This window comes from Ceratotherium simum, chromosome 32 (assembly GCF_057802395.1).
Source record: "Ceratotherium simum simum isolate JZ-2026a chromosome 32, ASM5780239v1, whole genome shotgun sequence".
NCBI classification, from domain to species: Eukaryota; Metazoa; Chordata; class Mammalia; order Perissodactyla; family Rhinocerotidae; genus Ceratotherium; species Ceratotherium simum.
The window spans coordinates 33208529-33224113 of NC_141931.1; the positions used below are offsets into that span (position 1 = coordinate 33208529).

Here is a 15585-nt window from a genome sequence, read left to right on the forward strand (position 1 = left end):
ACGAGACGGGGCGGGGCCGGGAAGCGTGCGCGGGGCGTGGTTGCGTGCGCGCCCGCTCCAATCACAGACGCCGCCGGGAGGGGCGCGCGCGCGGAAAGGCCGAGAGGCAGCGGGGAGGGCCGGGCCCCGCGCGCGTCCAATACAGGCTCCGCGCCGCCATGACGCGAGGGTCTCCCGGGCGCCGAGCGCCAGTCTGCAGGCCCGGCGGGTGAGTGCGCGGGCGCGCGGGCGCGCGGGGCGGGACTTCCGCCGACTCCCGGAAGCGGGAGCTGTGTGTTCTCATGCGAACGGGAAGGAGCGTTGGGGCGCCGGAGTCGCGAGGTTGAGACATTTTCGGGCCCGAAACGGGAAGGAGTCGCCGCCGCCCCGCCGCCAGCCCGCGCCGCGCCGCCCCCCGCCGCTCGTCCGGGCCGGCCGCGCCCCTCCTCCCGCCTCTCCCTCACGGCCCGTCCGCGTGTGGCGCGGTCGCCGGGCACCGGGGCTGCGGCGGTCGGCGGCCGGGCGGCGGCGGCGCTGACAGGTGAGCGCGACGGGCGGCGGGCGGGCCGCTCCCGTCCCCTCGGCTCCCCCGCTCCGCGCCCGGCCCCGCCTCGGACCCGCGCCGCACCCGCCTGTCACGGGCCGCCATCTTCCCGGAGGACGCGGCCCGGCAGGGCCGGGGCCGGAGTGGGACAGGGCCGGGCTGGGGCAGTGGTAGGCCGGGGCCCGGGTCTGCACGGGGCCGGGGCCGGAGTGTCGGCGGACAGGGGTAGGGCTGGCTGGGGTCTGGGCAGGGCCGGACGGCGGGCAGGGCAGCGCCAGGGTGCAGGGCCGCTCGTCGGGGTCAGGGCACGGCTGGCGTCTGGGTAGGGCCGGGACCAGGCGGGGTTAGAGTCCGGGCAGGCCTGGGGTCCGGGTGGACAGGGCCGGGGTCTTAGTAGGGCCGGGAGCGGGGCAGGGTCCGGCAGGGTTAGAGTGCGGGCAGGCCCGGGACTTGGGCAGGGTCTGGGCAGGGCCGGGGTCCGGGCAGCGCCGCCGGTCCGGCCCGCACTGCGGCGGCCTCGCCCTGCCCTCCGCCCCAGAGCCGGGACCGCCGGCCGGCCGGGCGGGGAGGGGACGGGGTCATTCGGACCAGGAAGTGAGGATCGTGTTGCTTGGTGTGTGTTTGGGAAGCTCTCGTTCTCCTCTCGGTAGGCTTAAGCAGAGGCAGGTTCTGAAGGAATTAGAAAAAATCGCATCTAAAGATGCCCTGTGTTCGAAATAGGGCCAGGATCCACAGTCGAGAAAGGGACAGGTCAGGGATCTCCTACCACCTGCTTTTCAATAGTGTCCAATCAGAATGTAAACTTAAGAGTTACTCAGACTTAAGTGTAATTTTGTATTGCAACTCTTCGTGCAGGTAGTCTTGTTTTCCCCCTCATTTATATATAAAACGGCCTTTGATTTTGGCTGAGTTGAAACTTGAGAAAATGATCCGTAGGGTAGCTCTTCTTATGCGTTGGAGACCCTCTCCCTGGCTGCACTGTAACTTGTCCTAATCTGAAGTGGAAGTTGGAAGTTTTGGATAACTGCAGGAACAGAAGGACTTCCCTGGACTGTGCAGGGAAATTAGTTTGTATGTGTGACGGTTTAAAAAAAGATAATGCCAACTTGAAGACGAATATCGTAAGCATCGTAAGTTATTTTCCCTTTTGAAAGTTTTTGCTCTTATGATATTTAGCTGGTGTCTTAAGTTGTGTTAAGTATTTAAAATGCCCTTGAAAGAGGTGCTAAGTTGTAGTTTGCGAAGACCAAGGCGGGGGGTGGGTGGGATCGGGGAGACTGATGTTCACTTCTCTGTGGTGGTCAGATAGTATGTGCAACGTGCAATTTCCATACTTCCCCACCTGCCTGGCTCCCTCTAATTTACAGTCAGCGTAATTTACAGAAGTTGAAATGGTTGTGGTTTTTCAGCTTTTCTCTGCATTTAATATATTGAAAGGCAGTTTTATAATCAAGCTGTAAGAAATTGCTTGACCGAAGTTTGTTTGACTTGCTAACGTGAAATACTTGCTGAAAGGCACTAGATTAGCAGGTTTATTATTCAACCATAAATTTAATTTGTGTACTTCCCCTTGAAACTTGCCTTTGGTTAGGTATAGATTTCATCCTATTTTTTGAAAAGTTAATGTGAGTTGACTTATTTACATGAAAGAATGGCATGGCTTTTTATTGATTAGAAATTGCCCTCTTGGTGCTTCACTTTCTTCAGCTTTAAAAGGGGATAATAATAATATCAGCGCCATAGGGCTGTTGTAACACATTGATGTTGGCTGTTTTTAATGTTTTTTGTATTACTGAGATTGTTACTCAGAATTTTGAAAGTGGTGTTTACCTTATTACTATTTTCAGTATTCTTTCTGTGGCTCTCGATTTTAACTTATTAGCAGAGAGAAATTTTTTTTGCTTGATCACACGTATCTGGACAGAGAAAGCAGGTTCTGAGGATAGAATGTATATTTGGAGAAAGGAGTTATACTATGTTTGAGTAGGAACCAGAGAGAAAATAGATTGATAATGTGAGTACAAAAGTTTTCTAGCATTCATTTTAATGTGTTTTATAGAAGAGTAGCTGAAATTAAATGGCGGCATATTCAGGGAGAAATTTGATTTTATTTAACGTTCCTAAGATTGCACTTTAAAAAAAATTGAGATTTGGAGATTTTATTGAACTTAATATGATTTCCGTAAATAAGCACAAATTTTGACAAATACATATTTAAACTCTGGAAACAAATATTTTACTTAGTCACTTGTTTTTATGAAGCAGTCTTCACATAAAAAACATAATTCTAAAATACTTAAGTGTGAGTTGGGAACATCAGGTTGTTAATGGTAGTAACGTTAAACAGTGCCTTCCAGTGGCCCCACTACTCTACATCAATTTGCAACAATATTTACAAGTTTTTGTAGTGATAGACCCGTGGTTGATGTTACCAGCCAAGAAGTGGCTGACAAACTAACTGCTTTACACTGTTATTTCAGTGTCATGCAGGGGTTCATACTTTCCGTAGTGATAACTAGGATTATAATCCAGGTCTTCTAATTTTAGTAACATGTATTATCTTTATGATGGTTCCTAGCGATTGTAAAAAGCTGCATAGCTAGATGTTACTTTAAATTCCATTTGTCGTTGTCCTAATGTTAAAGGCACAAGTTTTAAATAAGCTTTCATAACACATGCTTGTACTCTTGCAGAGTTCTCTCATATTTAGGGGTTTTGTTTTCTGATTGATAAATGTGTGAAAATCTCAGTATATTCTTGTAATTCCTCCTGTAATACCATTGACTCAACCTTTTTCTACTGGAGAGAAGAAAACAAACACTGAAGTTGTGTTTATGGAAAATACATTGTTAAAAAACAGACACAGCTGCTGGATTTCATTGCTTCTGCTCTTTTGTAGAAACTTATTCCTGTAAATAGTTCTCTTTTTTCTGTAAGAGCTAGTTTAAGAGAGCACAGTACATGAGGCACTGCCTGGTGAGAGGGTTAAACTCAGCAGACCTGAGTTTAGTTTAGTTTCCTTGAGTTTTAACTTTTTGCTCCTAATTGTTGCACTTGTCAGTCTCTTTGGAGCTACTCTACTTCTGGAGTTGTCTTGATTAGAAAATGAATTTCTTTATTAGAATATGGAATTTTAAGGTAGAAAGCCATTAGGTTCTCTTATAAAAGAAATAAGATAATTTCAACTTCGAAATGTTTTCCTCCTAAAGTTCTAACGCTTTATTTTTCCCGCGTGTAAATGTCTTCCTTAGGAACAGGGAAAATTATTAACTCAGCTTCTGTTTCCTTCCCTTCTCATCTCCCCCACCCTGAAGCTCCCATACTTTTTGTCCCTTCAGTGCCTTTATAAACTATCTTTTCACCATTTTCCTGGTGAAGCTGTTGTGGTTCTTATTTAATCATGAAGGGTTGCAGGTGAGTGATGGCATCCCTTTTGTGCCTTCTGTGGTGGTTCCTCCTTTAGTGTCAGCCATACTTCTCCGCTAGTGAGACCTGGGCCACAGAGTGCATTGTGTAACATGGAGGACATTTCATATTTAACTCGACATTGAAAACAGACTACTTAATTTTTAGGGGGAGTTTGATGATCATTGAGGTGAGACTTAGTCTTCACTGAAAATGTTCTTTATGAAATCTGATATGCAAAAATTTTGGCTTAAAAACGGATAAATTAGGATGGTATTTATTTGCGTGATAAAAATAAGATGCTCTCTTTTATTTACACACACCGTTTTAGTCACATAAGGCTAGAGTTTGCTTTAAAGGCATATCCTGATGGTTAGGCCCTTTTGAAAAACTCCACGATGACCGTCTCTGCCTAAAGAAGAAATACCCAGGGGCCTTGCCATCTCTGCCTCCTCCTTGCAGGCTGGGCCACCTTTGGTCAGCCTGTGCTGACCACTGCCCCCCCCAAAACCATGGTGTCACAAATGGTGTTGCCTTTATTCTCTGTAGTTTCTTTGCCTGAAATTGAATGTCCTCTTTTTTTTTTTTTTTTTTTTTTAAACTCACCCCTTTCCTTAACTCATCCCTATAACGGTATTTCAGGAGTCCTTCAGGAATCCTTGCCTTGATTTCTAAGGTCATGTTGAGTGCTTCTGTTTCCATAGCACCCTAGGCATAACACCTAATGACTTGCTATAAGCTCCTTGTGGGCAAGATCCTTTTTGCCCAGTTAGGACCAGGTACACTATAGAGGTTCAGCAAACTTGGTTCAGCTAGAGGGATTAAGGTACACCTAAAGACACCTCCCACCTCAGTTTTAGAGAAATTATTTGTAGATCATACATTTTCTGCTTTTATAAGCAAACATGAAGATTTTCCCTCAGAAAGGGTGACGCAAGCGGTTAGGTGCGCGCGCTCCGCTGCGGCGGTGCGGGGTTGGCCAGTTCGGATCCCGGGTGCGCCCTGATGCACTGCTTGGCAAGCCATGCTGTGGCGGTGTCCCATATAAAGTAGAGGAAGATGGGCACAGATGTTAGCCCAGGGCCAGTCTTCCTCAGCAAAAAAGAGGAGGCTTGGCATTGGATGTTAGCTCAGGGCTGGTCTTCCTCACAAAAAAAAAAAAAAAAAGGATGCAATAGGAAGTGCATAAAAATTATATTTACAAAATATTAACTAAGCTACAGCTACATCTAGTGCATACCGTGTTTTAGGTGGAGTAATTTACAGGACTTTTAGATTATGCTTTCTCAGTCTTTAAAAATGTGCTCCCTTTTGATAACAAATATTTCTTACCTTCTTTATTTTCCTTTAAAATTAAGACAAATTATATTAACCAAAACCAAAGCAATTATAATACTGAAAATGTATTTTTAAACTTCAGTGGATTTTTCTATTTCTTATTTCCTGTTGAGAATCATTGCTACATGACCTGGTTCAGAGGATGGCCACTGAGAGGGAAGAATAGAATTTATGCCTGCCTTGAGGAGGTGTTTTTGATCAATCAGACACTAGCAGTACAAAGATGAGCAATACCAGAACTTTTTTCTAAGGCTTGTGGTCTAGGAAGAATTAAGAAAGTAAATTGTTTTAAAGTAAAGTAGACTGGCATTTGGACTCTTGAAGCTTCTGTGCATGAAACTCGTTGATGTCTCTCAACTCCACACTTCCTCGAGCAGTCCCGTTGTGACAGTTGCATTTATTATAGCACGTCCTGTGGTGGGCGCCCCTCATCTCCCTTCCCTGCTTTATTTTTCTTTGTAGCACTTACTACATTATAACGTGCCTTGTGATTTCCGTATTTTATCTATTGTCTGTCTTCCTGTACTTGAATATAAACTCTATGAAGTTAAGGGTTTCTGTCCATTTTGTTCATTGATAGGAACCCAGACCTTAGAATGGCACATAGTATGCACTAAATAACTTAAGAATAAATCCCAGGGTTGTAATGGTGAACAGAAGGGATAAATTGCCCTTTTTTTTGGAGCTTGCTGTCCACTAAGGCAGGTAGACAGTCATATAATCAGATATGAGAGTACTTTGTGCTGGGAGATCATCAGTGTAGGCATTGAGGGATCAGGAGGCTTCCTTAAAGGAAGGGTGGAATGGAGAGAGAGCCTTCTAGGGCAAGAGGTAAGTGTGCAAAGACTCCGAGCTGGGGAGGGGCAGAGCGATTTGGAGGAACTTGATGTGTGGGAGGCTAAGTAACCGGGGAGGGCGGGGTGAGGTGGCAGCTGGATCACAGGAGGTCTGGGAGGTCCCAGTGGAGGTGTGAATTTTGCTCTGTATCCTAAGAACAGTTGTAGGGTTTTGAACAGGAGAATTACATGACGAGAAGTGTCTTTTTAAGTGATCATTCTGCTTTGTGGAGAGGGATGTGAAGGGGAGGAATGGGCGCACACGGATGGGTGTTGCTTGGCCCCAAGGTGGAGAACAGTCTTGTTCACACTTGTGTTTATCTCTGTGGGAAAGGCCAGACCCCCGTCTAAGTGAGGAGTGGCTTGCTTAGAACCTCTTTCATTTGCATTACACATCAGCATGTATGTTTAAAAATACTTAAAAAGTATGCGTTAAATCTTCTAGCATTTGTCACTTTAAAGTATATTTGTTATTTCAGGTTTTATTAAGGCAGACTAATAGATTCCTTTTTTAGAAACATCTCTGAAAAATGAGAACATTTTGTTTTCAAGTTTGAAAAAGCCTTGTTTTATTGTCAAAGCTCAAAATATAGGGATAAAAATTAGTGACTAATTTGATACAGATTTACAAGTTGCCTCAATGATTATTTCTCTCTGAACATGTTAAACATTCTCTTTTCAAATATTTTTTCCTGAAAATTTCAGGTCATTTAAAAACTGTTCTTTAAAGACTTTATACTTTCTGAGCATTATTTTTCTATCTCTTTGTTGATGACTTCATATCTCTGTATTTCATTGTTGAGATTTTATCATCTGTATAATTCCTGCCTTACCATGTATATGTGTGTGTATGTGTATATATGTATACATATATATATGTATCTGTGTGTATGTGTGTGTATAGATATACACATACATACATATATATACACACACGTACACCCAAACTTTATACGGTACTATAATCCATTGCTGCCTGGCTTATCACAACTTCACATAGAGAATACCAGGAACCTTTAAAAGTAGACTTGAAGTCCTTGTGGAAAGTTACCTTTTAAAAATCTAGACATTCAGAATACAAAAGCATTTTCTCTTTACTTGTGTTTTTAGAAGGTAAAAACATTCAACAGTTGATAGTATGCTGGTTGTCATTTAGTGTGGAAGCTTAGTGTGAAAACCTTTTTGGGTGAAACTTTCCCTGGCATTATTGTAAGTTCCATGTTCCTTTTAGATTGATATGTGTATCTCCAGTGATACATGTTATCAGACTAGAATGCTGTTTCCGGTTTCCCTTCACTGGGTCACTTGGAGTGCAGACCATTGTACAAAGGAGTAGCTGGTAAATCAGCAGTATTTGCTTCTTCACATCTTAAATATCTAGGGAGGGAAGGGCCATCAGGGAAGACCAAAGGACGCAGTGAGTAACGCAGGTCACTGGAGCTGCTGTCTGTGCATTCAGCTCTTCCCATTTCTTTGTATATGTTGATGAGTTTTCATTTATTCTGCTGAAATCATTGTCTTTCAGGGTTCAGTGCAGGAGAGTTAAACCTAAGAGTGAAAGGACGGGAAGTAGAAAATAGAATTGCCAAGTCAGCCCGCAGAAGCGTTCAGGCACGTAGAATTTAAAAGTCTCGGTGACCTGGCGGAACTCCAGTTAAGAGTACAATGTTTTCCTGCAAGAGTGCCTTGAGATCCTAAATGACCATGTTTTAGTATTTTCAGTCAAGCCCACAGACACTCTTGGCATACTGTTCCTATCAAGTTCAGAATATTGAGTGTGTGTTTGATTGTAATTGTGGAGGTTTTTAAACTGTTAACTCAGTATAAGTTTTTCATGAAATCACAAGATTACAGCTCAAGATAAAAAGCTATAGATCAGATGTTTTCCCAAAGTCATTATATGGCCACAAATTGTATTAATAGGTAATTGTATGAGCAGGGCAAATAAAAGCTGGATCATTAACTTCCAATTTACGTTTGGTGTGTGGGGATGTGGTTAGGAAAGTTTATTGACAATTTGTAAAGAATATATTTACCAAATGTTTAATAATAATTAACAATACATTTAATCAGCCTTAATCCAGTTGCATGGATTATTTGTTTTTATTAGTGCCACTGTTACCTGTCTGCAATTATAAGACTGAGAGGGAAACTTTTAGTTCTTTTTGACTGTTTATATAATGTTTAGTGTGAATGAAATAACATTTTGAATTAGGACATCAGTTTCTGAGACTTAGTTTTGGTCTACATTATTTTATTAACTGAGATTTGGTAACTAGTTTCTGAAACTAACTGCTAGAAAAATAGTGTAATATTACAGTTGTAGTCTTAGGATTTTAGAGCTCTAAAGACTCGGAACCTGAAGCCCACAAGGTTAAATTAATTAGAAATACAGCTAGTTAGTTGGTTGCAGACTTTGGTCTCCTCTCTAAATTCGATTTTCCATTGCACTACAATTATAGAATACATGTAAGATACTTTTCAAGGTATACCTTTAACAATGGAGTTTCAAAAGGAAAATTGAAATGTATGCTGTAGAATTTTGTCAGCATTTTATTGTTTTTTTAAAATTATTTTAAAGCAGATTCTTAAAGTAGCTATTAAAGCGTGCTTTTAAAAACATTGAAATAACATATTTATTCCAGGAAAATTAAGGATTCTGTTTGTCACTTTAGATAATTTAACCTATTAGCTTTACTCCATTTAGGAAGATGCTAACAGATCTTCCAGTTTGTATCATATATTCAGACTGCAGTCTGCATGTCATCTTTGAGAAATAGTCTAAGAGAAATTCCTATAAAATCAGTGGCTTCCTTCCTGAAGCATTCAGACAGTTGTAAAACTTAATAGCCACACTGCTGGCGCAGGGATCCGGGTTCGGGCTTTGGAAATGTTACTACCTCTGTTCACACTGGTCACCTTTTTGTAAAGAGCTCAGAGGAGAGAAGGTGACTTGCTGTGAGCACTGCACCACCTCTCTTAGCCTTTAGTTTACCATCCTCAACAACTGTTTTTGCTTGCTTCCTGCTGTGTGTGTAATGATTTCAGATTTTAATAGCCTGCAGCTTTCCTACAAACTGGGAGAGATGAATGCAGATTGCAGTAATTCCCACCCTCAACAGTATATTTGGCTTATAATTCAGAGGACCCAAAGCCCCTCCCACCCCCTTGTCTTTTCATTTGTTCTTCAGAACACCTGTTGTACTATTTGGGAAACTGAGGCCTGAATACAGTTTGCTGTACGTCACATGATGAGGGAAGGGCAGAAAATGGGATCTATCTAGCTTTTTGCTTCCAGGTCCATTACAGATAGTACCAAACTTTTGGGAGGTAGATTTCCTGTCTAACGCCTGAGATCCAAGTAACCTGGTAGATTTGAGGGATACACCATGCAGCATAGCTAAGCATCAGAAATGCTAGCTTTAACAGAAAGTTTTAATAGTAGTTTTTATAGTTGTGATCGTTGAGGTCAGGTGTATCCCGCACCACAAGACTGAGACAAGGTCATTTACCTTGCTGAATCAGCATTGTTGGAGCTGATTCTGATTCTGATAGTTTGCTTAGATGCTGTTATTAGATTCTTCGTCTGTTGAACTATAGTTCTCACTGGCCTAGGAGTTGTGATTCAGTTATTTATAAGATGGAGATGGTATGATGCCTGGGATATATTTCCTTTGGAATATCAAACTGAAAGATTATCCAAAGTAGTATGTATTTTTGAATTCATAACTGTGGATCTTAAATTCTTTTTTTGAATGTGGTATCACTTTTGGAAGGAACACTTCATGTTAGGGGGTATTTGTTTTTTAATATTAACTGGTTTGCACTGTCATCTTGGAAAACGTGCAAGTGTGTTCAGTTGTCGCATCTAATATTTGAGAATTGTGGTTAGATTCTGTGCTTGGACTCAGTAGCTGTTACTTTCCGAGTACAGTGTGATATTTTATAGCTGCCTGGGTCTGGCTTCTGGCTCGCTAGTAATAGTAATGATAGTAATAGTAATGATTGCATTTGTTTAAGCACGTGCTCTGGACTATACATGCCGTAAAAATACATCAGGTAAACTGGGAGTGTCCAGCGTCACCATCTGGGGAGTCGGCGTTCATGCTGGGTATGGACTCGAGCTCCTGGTCTTAATGTCCTCCCCAGAGCCCAGCCTGTTTTTCAGTGATGGACTTGCTGGGTCATTGAACTTCTGATTCTGTGTTTAACATTTCTAGTATATGTATATTTTTCCAGTGAAAGGACTCATAGCTGTCAGCAGATTTTCAAAAAGATCTTTGACCTCTACCTTCAATATAAGTAATAGTTTCTATGTGTTTGTCACTTGGGAACTTCTTCAATGATTTGTTGTTATTTTGATAATTAAATGTAATTTTTTACTGTCATCATCACTTTATATTTAACTCTTCTATATGTTTAGATCCCAAGTGCACACTTACATATATGCACATACGTATGCATATACATATAGTTGTCCCTCGGTATTTGCTGGGGATTGGTTCCAGGACTGCCGTGGATACCAAAATCCTTGGATGTTCAAGGCCCCTATATAGAATGGCATAGTGCAGTGAATAAGTCGGCCTTCCATATCTGCGAATTTCACATCTGCGGATTCAATTCCATTCCTCCGTATCTGCGAAATTTGGGTCCGAGGTTGGTTGAATCTGTGAATGTGAAACTCGTGGCTATGGAGACATGACTGTATACAAAATCTAGAGAATATCTAAAATAAAACGAAAATGAACTCAAAGTAGTTTTACCCTAACCTAAAAATATTCTCTTTTCTCACATTAACACATCATTTGGAATATGCAGCAACAGAGGTTTTCACTTGGAATCACCGCATTTTCTGAGCTTTGTATTTTAAATACTAGGAATTTCTTCCCACATGTTGATTGCACGAAAGGCGAAATAAACACGGATTTCCTGAGATTCTTACTCTGTTAAGTACTGTATTAGGAATACAGCTGTGGAGAAGGTAGATGTATTCTTGCCCTCCCAGTACTGGAGAGATGGGCCTCATTTGACACACCACGTCACTGGGTATAAAGGGTTTTTGACCCCGACTTTGTGGGGAGGTTGGGGAGTGACGTCTCAACTGTCCTTGCTTGTTGTCCTGGTGTCCCGACTGCAGGCCTCCCAGGGTATAAGCTGAGAGGTGGGAGACTCGTCTCCTCTTCCAGGAAGGTCATTCTGCAGAAGAATTGGTGGGATTGGGGGAGACGTAAGAAGTTGGGGTAGTAATTTAGATCAGAGATGATGATTATCTGAACAGTTTAGTGACAGTAGAGATGGGGAGATATAAGCTTATTTGAGAGGAAGAGGTTGAAAATGTATTTGTAGGTTTCTGTTTCAGGCAGCTGGGTAGATGATATGCTTGCTGTCTTTCCTTGAGATGGAGGGATTCATTGTCATTTTCGTTTACTTGTTTTAAATGAAAAGGAAGGGTGGGAATGGATTTTTTTGTTTTGATGATTGATTTTGAGGAGTCTGTAGGTCAAAAAATGTTCACCAGGGGGCCAGCCCTGTGGCGTAGCGGTTAAGTACATGCGCTCTGCTGCAGCAGCCCAGGGTTCGTGGGTTCGGATCCCGGCATGCACCAATGCACCGCTTGTCAAGCCATGCTGTGGTGGGGTCCCATATAAAGTAGAGGAAGATGAGCACAGATGTTAGCCCAGGGCCAGTCTTCCTCGGCAAAAAAGAGGAGGGTTGGCATCGGATGTTAGCTCAGGGCTGATCTTCCTCACACACACACAAAAAAAGTTCACCTGATATTTGCGTAGTTGCACTGAAATTCAGCATGTGGTGTCAACTGAAGCCATGAACAGCTGAGAGGGAAGAGGATGAGGGAGGCGCAGTGAGGCCACAGCTCCCGGTGCGCTGTCCTGTGGAACCACGGTCGCTGTGGGCGGAGGAGGGCCGGGGCTGGCCACTCCTTGTTGCTTTTTCCTTCTCTTCCTGCCAGTTGAGTTGTGTGCTTATAAAAGCCAGTCCTGTTTGTCCCTATTAGTGCAGTTACATGATTTAACTAATATAAACTGATAAAAGGGTGCAAAAACAGTTACTCATGGGAAGACCAATTTGAAAATTTTGGAGTGTCACAATAAAAAATCACTACTGTTAAATTAGGTATATGGATAAGACAACTATAAAAAATTGGAGAATAATCATTCTAGAAGCATTGTGCCATTCAGATGATGGTTTAAGTATCTAAGTTGTACTTTAAAGAAACAAAGCGAAAGTCTTAGGTGATGTGTTATGGTTGTGGTTTATGTGAGAAAGAAATAAGAACGTCTAATAGACTGACTCAGTCTCGGAAGAAGGCCCAAGTGAAGGAGCATATACAAGTTACAGTGGTTAAGGATCCATGTCTCAGCTGTAGAATTGCCTCCTTTAACACACTTTTACAGTTACTTCCAATCACTTAAGGTAAGACAGCTTTTACTGTACTTAGTGTGGAGGAGAGCAGTCAGGGAGGGTGAGAAAGGAGGAGGAGAAAGGCAGGCATCCCCCACCAGAGCAGATGAAGAGAACTGCAGAGGCCCGCCCTGCCAGGTAGATCCAGCAGCAGGCAGGCGCTGGCCGTCTCGGAAGGAGCAGCATCCTTGGAGAGGCTGCGTCCTGCCATTGAGGCCCCCCAGCCTCTTGGTGTTGTCCTTCCCTGTCCTTGCTTCTCTCACCTCTCCATTCTCCTTCCCTGTGCCCTGTCTTTGGAGACACTGTAGGCTGGGCATGTTTACAGAGGGATGGGGAGGAAGAGGTTGAAGATACAGGACAAGCAGAAGAAATGGGATCCAGACCACAGATAAAGGACCAGTACTCCTTCAGTTAGTAGGTGGTTTTTCTCCAAACCTTCTTTGATGTTGAAACCACTGAGAAAAACTCGTTCATTTTCATCAAGTTTTTTCAAGTTGTCTTATGTACAGGCTATATTTGGGTCCCTTGCCTTGACTTTCAAGGTCTGATTTTCGAGAGCTGTATAGGATCATAATTGTTATAGAATACTTCGCTTTCTTTCACCAAAGTGCTAAAGAATATATATTAGGAATACTAAATTCAAGAAAGGAAACATGCACATTAATATAGATCTTGAAATAAAGCATATTTTTATCACCACCTATAAAACTGTTGAGTGGTTTTCAGTTTTTAAGGAAGATGATTTGCATGTTCAGATAACAAAATTTTAGCAGAAGCTCTGTAGGGCTGTAGTAACGGCTTGAGGAAGACAGGTTGCCGTAGTTATCTATTTACTACCGTCTATTGCATCAAACAGCTGTTTACTCTAAGAGCTCTGTAGACCCTTTGGAAGTTCTTCATGACTTGCTGGATTTTCTTGTCCTTCATTTGGAGAAACATTATGCATTCAAGATATTCTTGCTTTGTTTTGATTTATTGGTTAGTTGATTAATATAGATCAGAAGTACCTTTTCCCCCAAGCAAAGCTTTTCTTTTAATTTAACATACTTGAAAACTACATTTTGGTAGTACTTTAAGAAATTGGTCTGTTATAGGATGAAGAAGTGAAAATATTCTGTCAGTGTCATGTGTACAGTTTTTTACTAAATCAATTTATATATAGTTCCAGGACTTCAGAAATTCCACCCTCTCTAGTTCTGGTTCTTTGGCCCCCTCCTAAGAATAGTAAGCATGCCCCAGTCTGAGCAGCACAAGGTTACAGCAGCTCTGAGCTGCTTTCCAGCTCTGACACTCTTGTCATTCTTTAAAATGTTGAGTTCTAAGTTTGCTTACCACCACCCCCATCTTACTTTAAGTATTATGTACTTTCAATTGAAAAACTGTAGTTATGTGACTATAAATTGGAAAGTGCAATAGAATGGGATTGGCAGTTCTTAAAGAAATGCAAGCTTCATTGGAAGGGTGAGGTGAATAGAGACTTTTTCCATCGAAAAGAGTTGAAGTAATGTACCATCCAGAGCTCTTTTTTTTTTTTTTTTTTGCAGGGGAAGATTCTCCCTAAGCTAACATCTGTTGCCAATCTTCCTCCTTTTTTCTTTCTTCCCCCGCTAAAGCCCCAGTACATAGTTCTGTATAGCTATAAGTTCTTCTGGTTCTTTTATGTGAGCTGCTGCCTCAGCACAGCTACTGACAGACGAGTGGTGTGGTTCTGCGCCCGGGAACCAAACCCAGGCTCCCGAAGCGGAGTGCGCTGAACTTTAACTGCTAGGTGTCAGGGCTGGCTCCAGAGCTCTTTTTCTCTTATTTGTGAGGAACATCAGCGCTGAACTAGCATCCGAAGCCAATCCTCCTCTTTTTTGCCGAGGCAGATTGGCCCTGGGCTAACATCCGTGCCCATCTTCCTCTACTTTACATGGGACACCGCCACAGCATGGCTCTACAAGCGGTGCGTCGGTGCGTGCCCGCGATCCAAACCTGCGAAGCCTGGGCCACCGAAGTGGAGCGCGTGCACTTAACCACTATGCCACCGGGCTAGCCCCTCCAGAGCTCGTTTTTGAGGAGGACTTCTGGGTCTCTTGAAAGACTTTTTTGTGGTATTGATTCTGACTTTTCCTTGGTACAGGTGTATACTGATGCTATGTTTGGCCATCAGCATTTTTTGTCTTCAAATGTAAATGAGAGAAAATGAAGATTTTTATGGAGTGTCAAAAATCTCAAGAAAAAGCTGTGTAGTAAAAGGAGAACTACATATACACAGTTGCCTAGGGTAAAAATAAATTATAAAAGATATTGAATGAGGCATTTCTGCTCTTTGTTCAAAAGGTGATGTTACATATGAAATGTCAGCAGTAAATTGTTTTTTTCCTACTCGGGACTCTCGATATATTTTGCTTGCCATCAGTGAGGTTAGTGTGTGGCTAAGAAAAGAGATGGCACAAATAAGAGGTACAGAAGTTTGGCTAAAGTGTCTTTACAGCAAATGAGCAGACTGATCTAAAAGGACACCGCTGGATCAGACACTGCGAGTCCAGCATGGCAGGAGTCCTCATTTCCACATGGGAAGTAGTTCTTAATGAAAAAAATGTTCATAAACAGATAAATGGAGGTCAGAATACATCCTAAACAGGCTGGACTCAGGACAGTTAGCTTTTTAACTATGGAATTGAGCATCTCTGTTAACAGTATTTCTTCTTGTATTTAATCCTTCCATTTCAGGTTAAATGCAGTAGACTTGCTGCTTCGTATCCTGGGTATCCTTCGTAACCTGGCTGCAGGTTTGGGTATAGAGCTTCCTGGGAGTATTCAGGAAGATGTGTGCATGAGCTAAGCTTGCACCCTAGAAAGACACACCTCATGTGCTTGTGACCCTCTCCATTTGCTTCTCCCTCTGGTGAGGAAGGGTAGGTACTTCAGGAGATGCTCTTCTGTTGGAAAAGGAGTGACTCATGATAAGAGCAAGGAATTATACTTTGAGGGCAGCAAGGCTGTATCTCTAAGGAAGTGATTCCCTGCATCAACTTTGCACTTACTTTGACAAAATAACCATTATAACCACGTGCAAAA

General features: G+C 42.6%; 1 protein-coding gene across 1 annotated transcript in view; it reads left to right on the forward strand.

Moving 5' to 3' along the window:
* The first annotated feature begins 283 nt into the window (after positions 1 to 283).
* Positions 284 to 15585, forward strand: part of LARP4B (La ribonucleoprotein 4B) — a 94597-nt gene continuing 79295 nt past the window's right edge. The window contains exon 1 of the mRNA XM_087420882.1: positions 284 to 520. The gene's annotated coding sequence lies outside the window, so the exon portion shown is untranslated. The remainder of the gene's footprint in view (positions 521 to 15585) is intronic.